The sequence below is a fragment of the Brassica rapa genome, chromosome A02 (genome assembly GCF_000309985.2).
Source record: "Brassica rapa cultivar Chiifu-401-42 chromosome A02, CAAS_Brap_v3.01, whole genome shotgun sequence".
NCBI lineage: Eukaryota > Viridiplantae > Streptophyta > Magnoliopsida > Brassicales > Brassicaceae > Brassica > Brassica rapa.
This window is the reverse complement of record NC_024796.2, coordinates 25,297,872-25,312,612: the sequence shown is the minus strand read 5'-3', so window position 1 is coordinate 25,312,612 and position 14,741 is coordinate 25,297,872. Positions and strand designations below refer to the sequence as shown.

Below are 14,741 nucleotides of genomic sequence, written 5' to 3'. Positions count from 1 at the left end.
AATTATTCCTACAGATGTTGTTGGCCGCATTTGCCTCATCCAAGGAAGTGATTTATATAACCACTACACAGATTCAAAAATCATCATTGGATTACGTTTAGACAGGTACAAACTTTTTATTAAGTAATAATTGGTTTACAACTAAACAAAATCTAATACAATAATTATTTGTAGATCGAAATTGGTACGTCTAACTTTATGGGACAAGGAGGCATCTAATTTCAGAGAGTTAAATCGCATATCAACAAGGAAAAAACAAGTCGTAATCATCACAAGTATCATTCCACGGATACATGAAGGTAATAAACTAAACATAAACTTTACAAAAAACTAAATGCTAACAAATATTTGCCTTTTTCAGAAAAACTATCACTCACAGCAACACCTGGAACGCGCTTCTACTTTAACAACGAAATTGATATCATTCAACGCTTCCAAAAGAGGAATAAACTGCTATCCTAAGCCTCATAGCAAACACCACCAGTCAACTTTTAAAACATTTACGTTACCACTTCCTACATCAATTAAATTGTCACACACAAAGATTATTTTCTCATTCAAATATCGAATTCCTCAAAACTATTTATTATTCATACTTACAGTTGTTTTTTAAAAAAAATGATCACCGTTTCGAACTTCTCCCCTGTATAAAAAAACAAAACTTAACTTATCCTTTCAGAAACCAAAAAACACACAATTTTAATTCACCTGATTTTTATTAAACATGTAATCCGCGCGCAGCGCGGACGCCGGCCCTAGTTGGAATAACAACAGTAGCAAAATCAACATCGTGTGTACCTGTTCTTCTAGAAAATATGTTCCTAACGTAAAGTAATGCTATGTTAAAAAAAAAAACATAAAGTAATGCTTGCATCGATCAATAAGGTTCTCGAGAAATTATCATATATGCTGCAAGGGTTGGAATCGTCAGCAGCCATTCGTAAGCAGGAAATCCTTGAAGAGTCTGCAAAATCCTTTAAGCTAGTGATCTGTCTGTACTTCACGCGGAGTATTTCTTACTGCATCCGTCACTTTGACACTTTAGCTAAGAAAGTAACGGAAGTATATGTAAGTTGTTATTAATTACATCTTTCTGACTAATAGTATTTGAGGTAAATATAATTATTTATAAAACCAATGTAGTTTGCAATTAACTTTTAACTGATATTAAGTATAATTTGCATTGGAATTGTAAAGTGACATTTTTTGTGTAACAAGGAAATATTTGTTAACAGTAAAATTTTGACCTTGTTATACGTATGATATAAGTTCTTATATCTTAAATTTTGTTTCGAACTTATGGTCTCAACCAGTACCGGTGGAGGAATCAAACACCTAACCTGGTTATCACAGAAAAAACTACTTGAAACTTTTGGGAATCAATGGCATGTTAAATACTTAACTTAACAAGGCCGGAAGCCTGAGCTTCTAATGCTTTCCCTCGGGACCGGTATTGGTCTCAACACCACACGTAAATTCAAGTATCTATAAATGTGAGTGATTGTTTTACTTGGTTAGTGGCAAAAAGTTAAACAATTTAAAATATGTTTAAATTTTTAAAAATATTTAAAAATATTTTATGTATTCTCATTTGAAATTGAAAGTAATATAAACTAATTGTATATCTTTTTTGTTTTAGTTGTCCATACCAAAAATCATTAAGGAGACTTTTATGTAAATGTAATTGGTTTGCATTTTTTTAATTGGAAGATGTAAAACAAGGGTAAGAGCGGAAACATCGCACTTGCATGTGAGAATCTGGTGCTACTTTGAATTGAAAGTTTGAAACCCAAACCCAAAGTATTCAAAAAAATTGGATTGAAACTAAACTCAACTTAACAAAAAGAGTTTATAGCCAAAAAAAGAGAGACACTGGTCACAAATCCAACGACACAGAACCACGATCAAAAGACACGTGTCTTAATGACAGGTAAGTCGTGTTTCGTAAATGACATGTCAAAGCATTGAGCAAGCATTAAGTAAACAATGGAAAGAGAGTAAAAAAACATTTGCCGGTTGTTCAAAGAAAAAAACATCTGCCGTCGAAACAATACAGATACAAGTCTGACTAAGAGTTTCAACATCGTGGGATTTGTTTCTTAAAGGGTAAAAATGTAATATAGTTATCTGATCGGACGGTTGTAAAGCCATTCATTCAAAGTACTAATCTCTCTTTTTCTTCCTGCGCTTTTGAAAGAGAATAGAAATGGCATTTGGATTCTCCGGCGGCGATGGGGGTCGGATTTTAACGGTGGTGCTGGTAGATTCACCTTGGTGGTCTGGTACTGTCATAAACTCCAGTAATGATAATCTCAGCCACGTATTGGAATCAGATTCCCGAGATATCCTTTGATCAGATCGAAAACAGATTTTCGAGTGGGAATGGAATCTCCGGTAAATAGCCACTAGATTATTTTCAAGCAGCTCAGTAGCAACATTAGTTTCATATTCAAGCAGATGTCAATGCGTTTCTTATAAGGTGCATGAAAGCCTAGAACTTTTCGTAATCTTCAATCGCCCACGATCAGAAAAGACATGTAGAAATCCTTAAAATGATATGGAGAAGTTCTTTCAAGAAATGATATAGAGAAGAAAGTGGTGAATTTTTCAGGATCAAACTTTATATGTATAGATGGATAGATGGCCTAATTATTAGTTCACAAAATAATTGGTTCATACCGCAGTTCTAAATTATAATTTGGCATGTTTATTTGGGACGCTGTGAATAATATCAGGTGTCCTGGCCCTCACCCGAGGTGAGTCTAGACTAGAGACCGAGACAACTACGGACCACACGGTGACCAGAGTTACACGAGGGACATGGGTTGCACTAGAATGGTCTTCAGTCCCAGAGAGCTACAAAACCACATGTGAATATTTCAGTGGCTGAGATTCGTTTCCACGTGGCGGAACTCACAGTCGTGAACCATTTACCACCAGACTTTAAAGCTCCAGTTGAAATATAAGTAATCTAAATATTGAAATACTTTTGATAAATAAATAAAATAAACTATTATAGTGCTAAGCTTTATTCCTCTGTATGATTTTATAATATTTTAGAAAGAGAAAATATAGAGAAATACTATTTTAGTTAAAAAATGAAATTGGGATAATAAAACAGGTTCCAGAAATTTGGATAGCTAATATTATTATTAACTTTAAATATCTTGGATAAGCCAATTTTGAAATACATATTTTGATAATTTTTAAAATATATTTTTATTTATTTTTATTTTTCTTACTTCAAACGGGTACTTTTTGTATCACACGTCTATATATATTTTCTATCCATCTTGTTCATACCATTTGGATAAAATACTTTTATTCATACCAGTAGACAAAAAAAAAACACAGCACTTCAATTTTCTAAAATTTCTAACCATCTAAACACTGACATTGTGAATTTTCGCAGACAGATTTTCCAAAAACGCAAATGAGCTTATCTTCACAATCACTTGCTGTCTTGCACCTTAATGGCGTCTCCGCTGGTTTAAGGTTAAGGTTTTTTCTGCTTGAGAGTGGTGAGATAAGAATACACGTACACCGTGACTCTAAACATTGAACCGGTGCAATCAAACAATCTATATCTTTAATGCAATCTTTTACAGTATGGCAGCTATGGTACTTTACGTACGTCGCTTCGGCCTTGGGTATGCGCACTGATCTCATACCTAATATCAACAATCAATAAACCAAATTGACTAATTAGGTTTAGTATGTAAATCGATGATTAAGAGATGAAAATAGACTTACATGTAAGAATTAGTGAAATGAACAAGATAGAATACGCTTTAGACGCCATTGTTTTGGTGATGGTGTTGATAGCTCAAGAGGGTGCAAAATTATATGATTTATAGAAAGTAACGAGGCGGATAGTATATTGGTTAACAGATATATCGTTGACCAACATTAAAAAGAAAATAAACGGCTGGTAAAAGATACCTTTATAATATTGATTTGTTTCTAACGAGTGATATTCCGTATCTCGATTCTCAAGACCAAACAGAGTTTGGCTTGAATATATGGTATGTGTAAAACTCTTATCTTTGTCCAAAATCACTGATTTTCTTTTTCAAAAAAAAAAAATCTGGATTCGATATTATCTCTTAAATTTCATTGATTACTAACCAATTGTAGTGGGTTTTGATTTTGGTTTTGGAAGGGTCTCGTAACGTTTCACTAGATTGGTTTAGGCCAAAAACTATAAGTTGCTAATCAAAATGTATCATATTCATACAAAAAAGCTCTAAAAACAGCATGAAATTATCACGTAAAAAATATAAACTGAGAGGAATGTTTTGCATCAAATTTCAGAAAATAATTATAATATTTTAAATATTATTAGGGAAATATTTTGAAAAAGATCCGAATTTAAAAAAACCTACAAATATCGGATTAATTCTCCATCACGTAATCCAATAACGGGTTTTCACTAGGCCCATGATACTCGTACCCAATCCTAGTAAAAAGAAACATTCTGGTGTCAAAAATTCACATGACAAAAGTTTTGAATCAATCTTGCCATGGATCACTCTCTGCCCTAACTTCAGATGGTTCAACTACTTCTGCTTCTCCATCTTTCTCATCTCCTTCACCCACACTCGAGCTTTCTTCACCTTCAACACGGCCCCATCTTCCTCCAACAGCCATAGCCATCATCTCATAAATCTTGTTCCCCAGCTCAGCCGGGCTATCAGGCTGTCCCACAAACACATCAAAAGTGAGGAAAACCAATAGAAAACAAGAAAGTTGTTAGATTCTACTTACAGTGAATCCACTTGAGATTATAGCAGTGTCATATAAGAGATCAACCACTCTTGTTGCTTCACTGCTCTCAGGTGCATTCTTACAAGCAGCCTTCAAAAAATATTCAAAAACTCACTATTAGGCTTTTTATTTGAGATTTCTGTGACAGGAGTGTTTATGAAACACTTACATTCAAGTCTTTGATGATGGGATGATCTGGATTGATCTCTAGTATTCTCCTACCTCTCATGAACTCCAAGCTTGATGTGTCTCCAAGTGCTTGTGCCTTCATTAACCTTTCCATATTAGCAGACTAACCAAATTTGCCTGAGACGAGCACACAAGGAGACGAGCTCAAACGATTCGAGACTTGGACTTTGGCAACTTTGTCACCAAGCTGCTGCTTCATCCAATCACACAGAAGATTGAACTCTTGTTTAGCTTCCCTTTCCTTTACTTCATCTTCATCACCTGTCCAAATTAGCGCCATTAGAGAAACAAAGTCTCACACTAACTGCACATGAATTGCTCTAACAACACTTACCAAGCTCCAAATCTTCTTTGCTGATATCAACAAACTTCTTTTCTTTGTAGGTTTGTAAGTTCTGAATAGCAACTTCATCGATTGGTTCAACCAAGTACAGAACCTATCATCAATGAAAACCAATGGCAAAGACAAATCATATCAGAATCAGGAAGTTTGTAAGTTGAAAAACTAGTTTTGAATCATATTACCTCAATATCTTTTTGAATTAGTTTCTCCAAGAAAGGAGCAGACTTGGCACTTTTCAGACTGTCGGTAGCAAGGTAGTAGATAGCCTTTTGGTTCTCTCCCATGTTCTCGATGTATTCATCCAAGCTTGTCAACTCCTCCTCGTTCTTGGAACTGTAGAATCTAAGCTACGGTGTGATACGCTTGTGGTTACCAGTGTCTTCAATACAACCCAGTTTAATGAATCTACCAAAGTTCTCCCAGAACTTCTTGTAATCCTGTAATCACTTGTACCAAAGAAAATGAATATCCCGCCTAGGTGGCAAATCAGTCGTAGCCAAAACGGTTTTCTTAAAGCCAGATTTAAACGACTCAGATCAGTTTAAACCGTTCTAAATCAGTTAAAATCAATCCAAATTGATCTAATTTGAATCTGTTAAATCAAGCAACAATATTAGTGTAAGTGCACAAGTTTGTCTGATTTCATTTTTTTTGTATACCTAATTTTTATAAATCATCAAAATAAATTTTATACTTAAACCTAAAAAATAATATAAATATACAATATATAACAAATAATTCTTTAAAGAATCTAGTCCTATACAAAGAACCTAATTGCTGGCAGCAATTTGCTGCCTAGCGATTTTTTGAATATAGATCCTGAGACTTCGAGTGGGATTTAAGAGAATAAAAATGGAGTAAAGAGAGGACACTAACCTCTTTGTTTTCACTTTCTGAGATTTCTTGAATCATGTCGAAAGTCTTCCTAATGAGTCTCTTTCTCATGATTCTCACCTGAATGTTATAACAAGGTGTGTATTATTTATAAAGGTGTGATATTCTTGTATCACACACTAGCTGTGGCAGCACTTACGATTCTGCTTTCTTGGAGGATTTCACGTGAGACGTTAAGAGGGAGATCGTTTGAGTCCACAATACCCTTCACAAAGCTTAAGTATCTTGGGAACTACAAAACACATAGTGAAACATGTGAAAAGAAAAATGGAACCAGAGGAGCTAAACATTGGTTCTATGTTTTACAAGGCTCACCAGCTCTCCATCAAAGTCATCAGAGATAAACACACGCTAGACGTGGAGACGAATGTTCTTTGTTTTCGGGTTTGTAACGTCCTCGTTGTTAAGAGGACCCATCCCAGGGCTGTACAGAATGCTCCTGTAACGCCCCGACCCGCCCACGGCTAATGGGCCACCCACGCCCGCTCTCTCGGCCCGTGGGCCCCATCCCGTCTGACGGTCGATCCGTTAATTTTCCAAAGGCTCGAAATCATTGTTTACTGACCCTGCAATCACCACCCGACCTTTTCTCATGCTTTGGCCTCACTCGCACACTATTGCGAATCACTTCCCGATAGGTCACCCATCCTTCCACTACTCCAGCTCAAGCACGCTTAACTCTGGAGTTCTTTCAGGATGTGTTCCGGAAAAGGTAAGTCAACTTTGGTGACATAGGTAGCCAAATCAATTCTCTTAAGCCTTTTCACATATCACAACTCGGGATGTTACAATTCACCCCCTCTCAAAGAACGCAACGTCCTCGTTGCGCCCCACGACAGGTCTCAAGACGCCTCTCAGGTCAGAACTGAGATGGCTAACCAGCTCTGATACCACTTGTAACGCCCCGACCCGCCCACGGCTAATGGGCCACCCACGCCCGCTCTCTCGGCCCGTGGGCCCCATCCCGTCTGACGGTCGGTCCGTTAATTTTCCAAAGGCTCGAAATCATTGTTTACTGACCCTGCAATCACCACCCGACCTTTTCCCATGCTTTGGCCTCACTCGCACACTATCGCGAATCACTTCCCGATAGGTCACCCATCCTTCCACTACTCCAGCTCAAGCACGCTTAACTCTGGAGTTCTTTCAGGATGTGTTCCGGAAAAGGTAAGTCAACTTTGGTGACATAGGTAGCCAAATCAATTCTCTTAAGCCTTTTCACATATCACAACTCGGGATGTTATAATTTGGAGGAGTGTTGTTAAAGGGTGAGGACCTGGGTTCGAGGCTCACCAACAACCTAATTATGGAGTTAGAGAAAACTCATAATGGAGGGGTTGGGGTCGGTGCGCTGCAGCGCTGTGAGCCTGGGGCCCATGGGCGGGTAGTCCCACGGGGCGGGTTGTCACAAAAAAGTCGACTTTTTATGTGACAACCCATCCTCTCACTAGGAATCTAGGTTCACAGCGCTGCAGCGCACCGACCCCAACCCCTCCATTATGAGTCCTCTCTAACTCCATAATTAGGTTGTTGGTGAGACTCGAACCCAGGTCCTCACCCTTTAACAACACTCCTCCAGGGTGAGTTGTCACCAATTGATCTGCAGCTCAATTGGTGACAACTCATCCTGGAGGAGTGTTGTTAAAAGGTGAGGACCTGGGTTCGAGTCTCACCAACAACCTAATTATGGAGTGAGAGGACTCATAATGGAGGGGTTGGGGTCGGTGCGCTGCAGCGCTGTGAACCTAGATTCCTAGTGAGAGGATGGGTTGTCACAGCTCCTAAACTCAACCTCTCCCTCTGTTGTGAAGTGAGTGTGAGCAAGTGGATCCAAGAACTCATTAAAAGCCTTCTTGTAAAACTCATTGTACTCCTCCTTTGACACTTCCTTTGAGTTGCGCATCTATTTAAAGACAAAACCATAAACAAGTGAGCATGTCAAACATCATTAAGGACGTTAACAAGCTTCACGGCTCACCCATAAAGGTTTTGTTTCATTGGCTAGCTCCCAATCCCAGTACTTCTCGGTTTTAGTAGTCTTCTTTGTCTTTTTGGGCTCACCCTGGAATCAAACAAGTAACAAGGTCATGTCAGTCAACAGGAATCAGTAACAACTGAAAAAGCACAAGATTCTACCTCTTTCTCTTCTTCTTCTTCCTTAGATGGTTCTTCCTCTTCAACCTAACCAAGAATGTTGGAAAAATCTCAAACAATGTTAGTTTCACTCTTCTTTAATTACAATAAGGCAAAAAAGTGTTATTGTCCTCACCTCTATTGTCCTTGATTTCTCCTGCCATGTATAGATCGGGAACCCAACGAACTGAGAGTAGTTCTTCACAAGGTTCTTGATTCTTGTAGACTCCAAAAATTTGTATTTATCATCCTCCTGTAGTCAAGAGATATCAAAATATTCAACGCATGAAAGAACGGTTGAATAGAGAAGTGTACCCTTAGATACAGAGTTATCTGCGTTCCACGGCGTAGGAAGTTCTCAGGGTCTGTTTCTTCTCTGATCACATATGAGCTACTGTCAGCTACCGATTCCCAAACATACTGTTTGTCAGATTTGGGGCTTTTCGTTGACACAACAACCTGAAAACAGAGACAAGTATAAGTCCACTCCCTCTTCACTAGATAACACTATAGTAGCAGAAGCTGGAATAGTCTTTACCTTTTCAGCAACTAAGAAAGCAGAGTAAAACCCAACACCAAACTGTCCTATCAAACCATTGTCAGCACCAAGGTCCTTGTTTTCCTGAATAGACAGAGAGAGATATTAAATCAATGACTCAAAATTTGACGTCAAGATTGATTTGCTGGCAACCAATGTTCAAAGTTATGCGTCTTATAGAGGATTATTGTTTAAGCGGGTAAATAGACCGAATTTTTTCTATGTCTAGACCGATTTAATAAAAAAAAATCTAACCAATCATTTCGTTTTAAACCCGATTTGCCTAGTCGCTGCCTAGACCGATTTCTAGAACACTGCTAGCCACTAAAAAAAAACCTTGAGAGCCTTCAAGAATTTGGAAGTGCCAATCTGAGCAATGGTACCAAGGCAGTCTATAAGTTCTTCCTTTGTCATTCCAATTCCAGTGTCACTGCCCAAATTAACAACAATCTCTTTAAAGTAATTATTTCTTATCTAACTGTTGATTAAAAAAAAAATATAAGAAGTCTCTCATACGTAATGGTGATGGTTCCGTTATCAGGATCAGGCTTGATCCTAATCTCAAGGTCACCACCATCTCCAAACAAAGCAGGCTCTGTCACACTCAAGAACCTCAGCTTATCCAACGCATCACTTGCGTTACTGTAAACATATATACAATCACACATTTAAATCAATTGTAAAACAAATAAAAGAAAGAAAAATGGACTAACCTAACAAGCTCCCTGAGGAAGACCTCCTTGTGACTGTATAAGCTATGAACAATCAAATCCAACAATCTGCTCACCTGACAAATCATAAAGTCTCAAACTTTCAGCAAATTGACAAGTGCCCACGATTTAAAAATCGAAACTTTAGGAGGAAAACGAACAAACCTCAGCTTGGTACTCGAACTTCTCACCGGACCCATGGAAGGGAGGTCAAAGGAGAGGTGGTGTATAGGCTTGTTCTACTCAAAGCAGGAGCCATTGTAGTTGAACCACTAGTAACCTAATGAAAACGAAACCCTGTTCAAGGTTTAACAAAGACTGAAGTAGCATTGCCATTTCACATAACCGTAGCATTATCGGTTTCTTTCACAAGCGCCTCTTTCTTACTCGCCAAATTCCAAAACTAGTAAACAATATTGCCATTCAATTTGGCGGTTCGGTTTAACACTATTTGGGTTTTCGGTTTGGTTTGGTTCATGTTATCATCCACTTCTATAGAATTTGTGTGAATCAATTTATTTGAAATTTGGAATTGTAGGTATAGATATGTGGATTGAATTTGTTTTACGAGGATGCATGTACGGATTGGGCAAATTTAAAATGCAGATAACCGTCAATTTACAAAAAGATTTTAAAAAAAATAATTTTCTTAAATTTCAGCGGATAAATGCGGGTGTAGTATTTTTTTCTTTGCAGCGGTTATGTGGTGGGTTTGGCAGTCACGCGCCTACGGTGCGAGTTTATGTAGTTAAACCTCACATGTAAAAAGATTGTCGGGCCTCGTATTTATAGCCCATTATAGTGGCATGTACCAACGTTTAAATATATGATTTGAGTTAGTGTATAGAAACTCAGCCTGAACATTGGGGTTTGATTAATATTACATTTACATTTTTTTTTATAACGGTGGGGATCCGGAAACTGAGGTCAACTGACTAGTCTCACAAAATCCACGGCACTTCACATATTCTTGCGATTTAACGTTAGTCTAGATAGCCACACGAAGTTTCGAAGCCGGATCTGTATTGGGGCTGTTGTTCCCTCAAGAGCACTAGTCTACCACTACTACTGCGTGGTTTACACTTGCATATTTTACAAGGAAATTAATATACCTCACAAAATAGTTATGGGAAAGTCTTCGTGGATGCAAAGTGTGGATGTTGGATGAAGATGCACAATTTCCAATTATGGAAATTACCGAAACCATAGGTTATACATACACTCCATTACCCATTAACTTATTTCACAAAAACATGTATAGTTACCGACTTCTCTCCATGTTCGATTGTTTTATAATATGTTCCTCTTTAGTGACTAAAAGAGAATACTGTGTATACATATAGTATACATGTGAATTTTTTGTGCACCATACATGTGTATATATAGTATTCTCTTTTATTAATAAAAAGGGACATATTACAAAAAATAATAATAATAATTGAACACGGTGAGTACATGGTTTTGTTGTTTACCTGTTGCAAAAAATTTACTGTTCAAATTATTTGTAATTTGAAAAAGTTCCGGAAATGTTTTACAATGAATATTAATGGTCAATAGTAACTATTTTATGCAAAAAACTGAGGGCCTAACAAATTAGTATGTGTAAACTAAAATCACTTAATAATTTAGTGATCCAGCGAGCTTGTATTTATGTAGTATAATATAAATTATACGATATTAATTATTTATTATCTATGTCTTGAAATTTACAGAGAGTGATTCATTCATCGTAAACCGATGAGGAAGCATACAAGCAAAAAAAAAATCTCAAAAAAAAGCATACAAGCAAAAAAATCACGCATATTTATGAATTACAATTTACACTATTTTTTCTTTCTTTGTTTACAAATCTCAATATCTATAGCGGCCCACACATTTCTTTGTTCAATATTTAGGATCTTTTCAAAGCAAGTTTTTGTTTACCGAGCTTTAGATTAATTTTGTGCATATATGATATATAATTTAGGTTTTCTGTTGTTAGTAAATTGAATTTCATATGGCTATGCAAAATTTTCATAGTGGTAAGACGGCAAGAGTATGTTTGTATAACCACATGAAACGCTTGTTTTTTTTAACACAAAACCATAGTCCTGAACCCTTACAACATTTTTTTGGTATGAATATATTAAGTACACAACTTGTTTTCCACATGAATAATTTAAAATGATAAATTAGTTTTAATAAAACGAATGCAATAGCTTTTAGGAACTCAACAGATCGTGCACAAAAAAAAGGAATTCAACAGATAAATAATGTGCCGCTATATCTTCAAAAAGTTCATTGTCAGAGAGAATAGGGAAGCTATCAGTTTATTCGTTCATGCTGTCCGATACAATAATTGGCAAGGACTTTAAGAAAAATAATAGTGGATGATTGATTAATAATACTAACTAGTATGGGATTTCTAGTGATTTAAAATGCACAAAATAATTTTAATGCATTGAGATTGACAATTTGCTTTCCACAAAATAGAGAAACATGTGCTGACTCGAGCATTCATGCAGACTCACTACCGCTTTTATGAATTTGCGAGAATATTTGAATATGCTTAAAAAAACTCGTGATTTTTGGTGTTCCAAAAAAAGGTTGTCGTTGACGTAGTTTTGACCTCTTAGTCTTAAACATCTAAGAGAAACTAAATTAATGTAGTGTACAGAAATACGTCTTTTATTAAAGATCTTAAACTTTATATGATTTTTATTTATTTTACGTATACAGATCTATAAGGAAAAAATGACTAATAACATTAAAATTTTACAAATACTCTCACCGTTCCTAAAAGATCCATGTTATAGTTTTTTCACACTTATTAATAAAATATTTAAAAATGTATTTTTTAATACATTGTTTTTCTTCATTAATTATTCCCAATAACTTTTAACCAATGAGATTTTATTAAACACAATTGTATTTTTTTTTAAAGTACAATTTTTCATTAATTAATGTTTTGAAAAAGTAAAAAAATGTATCTTTTTGAAACAATTTTTTTTTCTAAAAAATGGATCTTTAAAGAACAGAGGGAGTAATAAATTTCTTGTAATTCTTAGTATAAGTAATTGCAAGAACCATCCCATATTTCTTTTTGTAAAAACCATCCCATATTTGGTCGATTTATTATCATGCGTTTGTTTTAAATAATCGCCATTCGAATCTAGTTTTTCAAACCAAGATTGTTGCTAAAAATTTTCACAACAATTATTTGTTTATTTTGTTCGTATTATGAATTATTAGGTGGATGTCAATATAGACACATAGGTCCATGTTTTAGACGGTTCTAAACCTTAGTTCTACATTCCTATAAACTTGATTCAAATTTCTTTAGTGCAGCAACAAAGAAAATTAATTGGAAGCCACTGAAAAATGACATTTATGTGAAAGATCCAAGAGAATATAAAATACAGTAAACCATTGATTTAAGTTTCTTTAGTGTGACAACAAAAAGAAATGAATTGAAAGCCACTAAAAATTGACATTTATACGAAAGATCCACAAGAATATAAACTGCAGTAAACCCCATAAGGATTTGGACTGCTAGAAGTAGTAAATGCCAGTTCTAGAGAACATTACCGTGCGAGTATATTGAACATATAAAGAAAATAATTTGTGGTCATAAAGTACCATAATATTGGAAATTTACTGATATGTTTCATGATTGAAAGATGTGATTTTGTATGAAAAGGATAGTCATACTTGTAACTTTTACAAGAAGAAAATGAATAACTGGTATGTATAAGTATGCATAATATGAAAGTTTAGAAGATGGTCAATAAAAAGAAATTTGGATATAGAGTCCAAATAGACCAAAATATGACCTTTTGTGTGAAAGTAATGTTATGGACAAGAAGTCCAGTGGTCTAAAAAATTATCTGACAATTAAACAAGTTTATTCACTAAGGATATGCTTATAGCAATTCTTAAAAGGATGATATATATGCTGAGAATACATCTCCCGAAGATGATGCTTCCAGGGGGGAGAATATGATGATGTGCATGGTTGTACTCTTTTTTCTTATCATTGGTTTTGTCCCATTAGGTTTTCCATATTAAGATTTTAATGAGACAACAAAGAACACGCAATTGATAGACACCTAAAGAAGAAAGTGATCAATATTCCAATGTATTTTGAGACTGAAAGAAGAGGAAGAGAATGATCAAGATCAATCATACTTGAAGAAGAATCAAGAGATGAACACATTTCATTCGTGTAACAGAATCGAAGGTCGAAAGTTTTCCAATCAAAGGATACCTTCTAGATGGAATTAAAATATGAAATTGGGGTCCATAGAAATATATTTGAGTCTACATTCATCTCCAATTTGAATCAATCATTCCCCATGATAGAACTCGAGATATGGCTGTTTTCGTGGACATGAATAAGCTGTCTCAAAATACCTAATTTCGACAGATATCCCAATATCACTCGATATTCCAATCTGGCCAGAGCTAGACCAGTGCTTATAGTTAGACAAGGATGTTAGCTTCGACACCTAAGTGATTTGAAGTCATTTTGTCCTATGACCATCAAGATATTCATGTTTCAGTGAGGAGTGCCAAATCTGCCAAGAGAAGTGAACCGGTCCAAGCCCAAGACTAAGGAGTTAATTCATCACATTAGATTGTGTACTATCAGATATCTCAAGTTATGTTCTCATCAGGGGGAGTAGATGTGTGATGCACTCTTTTCTCCTTAACATGGTTTTTTTCACTCGGTTTAACTAGTAAGATTTTTAATGAGTCAGCATCTTATGCGCTTTAGAAAATAGTTTTGTATAATGGACATTAAAGAGGGAGTGTTATGAATTATTAGGTGGATGTCCATATAGGCCCATAGGCCCATGTTTTAGACGGTTTTAAACCCTAGTTTTGCATTCCTATATATATGTATTATTGTTTATGGAATAAGAATAAGCTTAACCAATTCTATATTTCTCATTCACAACAGTTCGTCAATTATTTGTGAGTTTTACTTATAAGTAAACTGAATTAAAAGAAAATAAAGAAAAATCTCTCGTGAGCAACAATACATTTCAAACGAGAATAAAAATGTAGCGCTTCAACCGCCCATGGCTAATGGACCTCTCACGCCCGTTCATTCGACCCATGGACCCATGCCGTCCAACGGACGGCGTGTTAATTTATCTGATGGTTCGAAATCACTGTTTACTGG

General features: G+C 35.8%; 1 pseudogene; it reads right to left on the bottom strand.

Moving 5' to 3' along the window:
• Positions 1-247: 247 nt before the first annotated feature.
• On the bottom strand, positions 248-9,833 carry LOC103853917 (annotated as a pseudogene).
• Between the last annotated feature and the right edge of the window lie 4,908 nt (positions 9,834-14,741).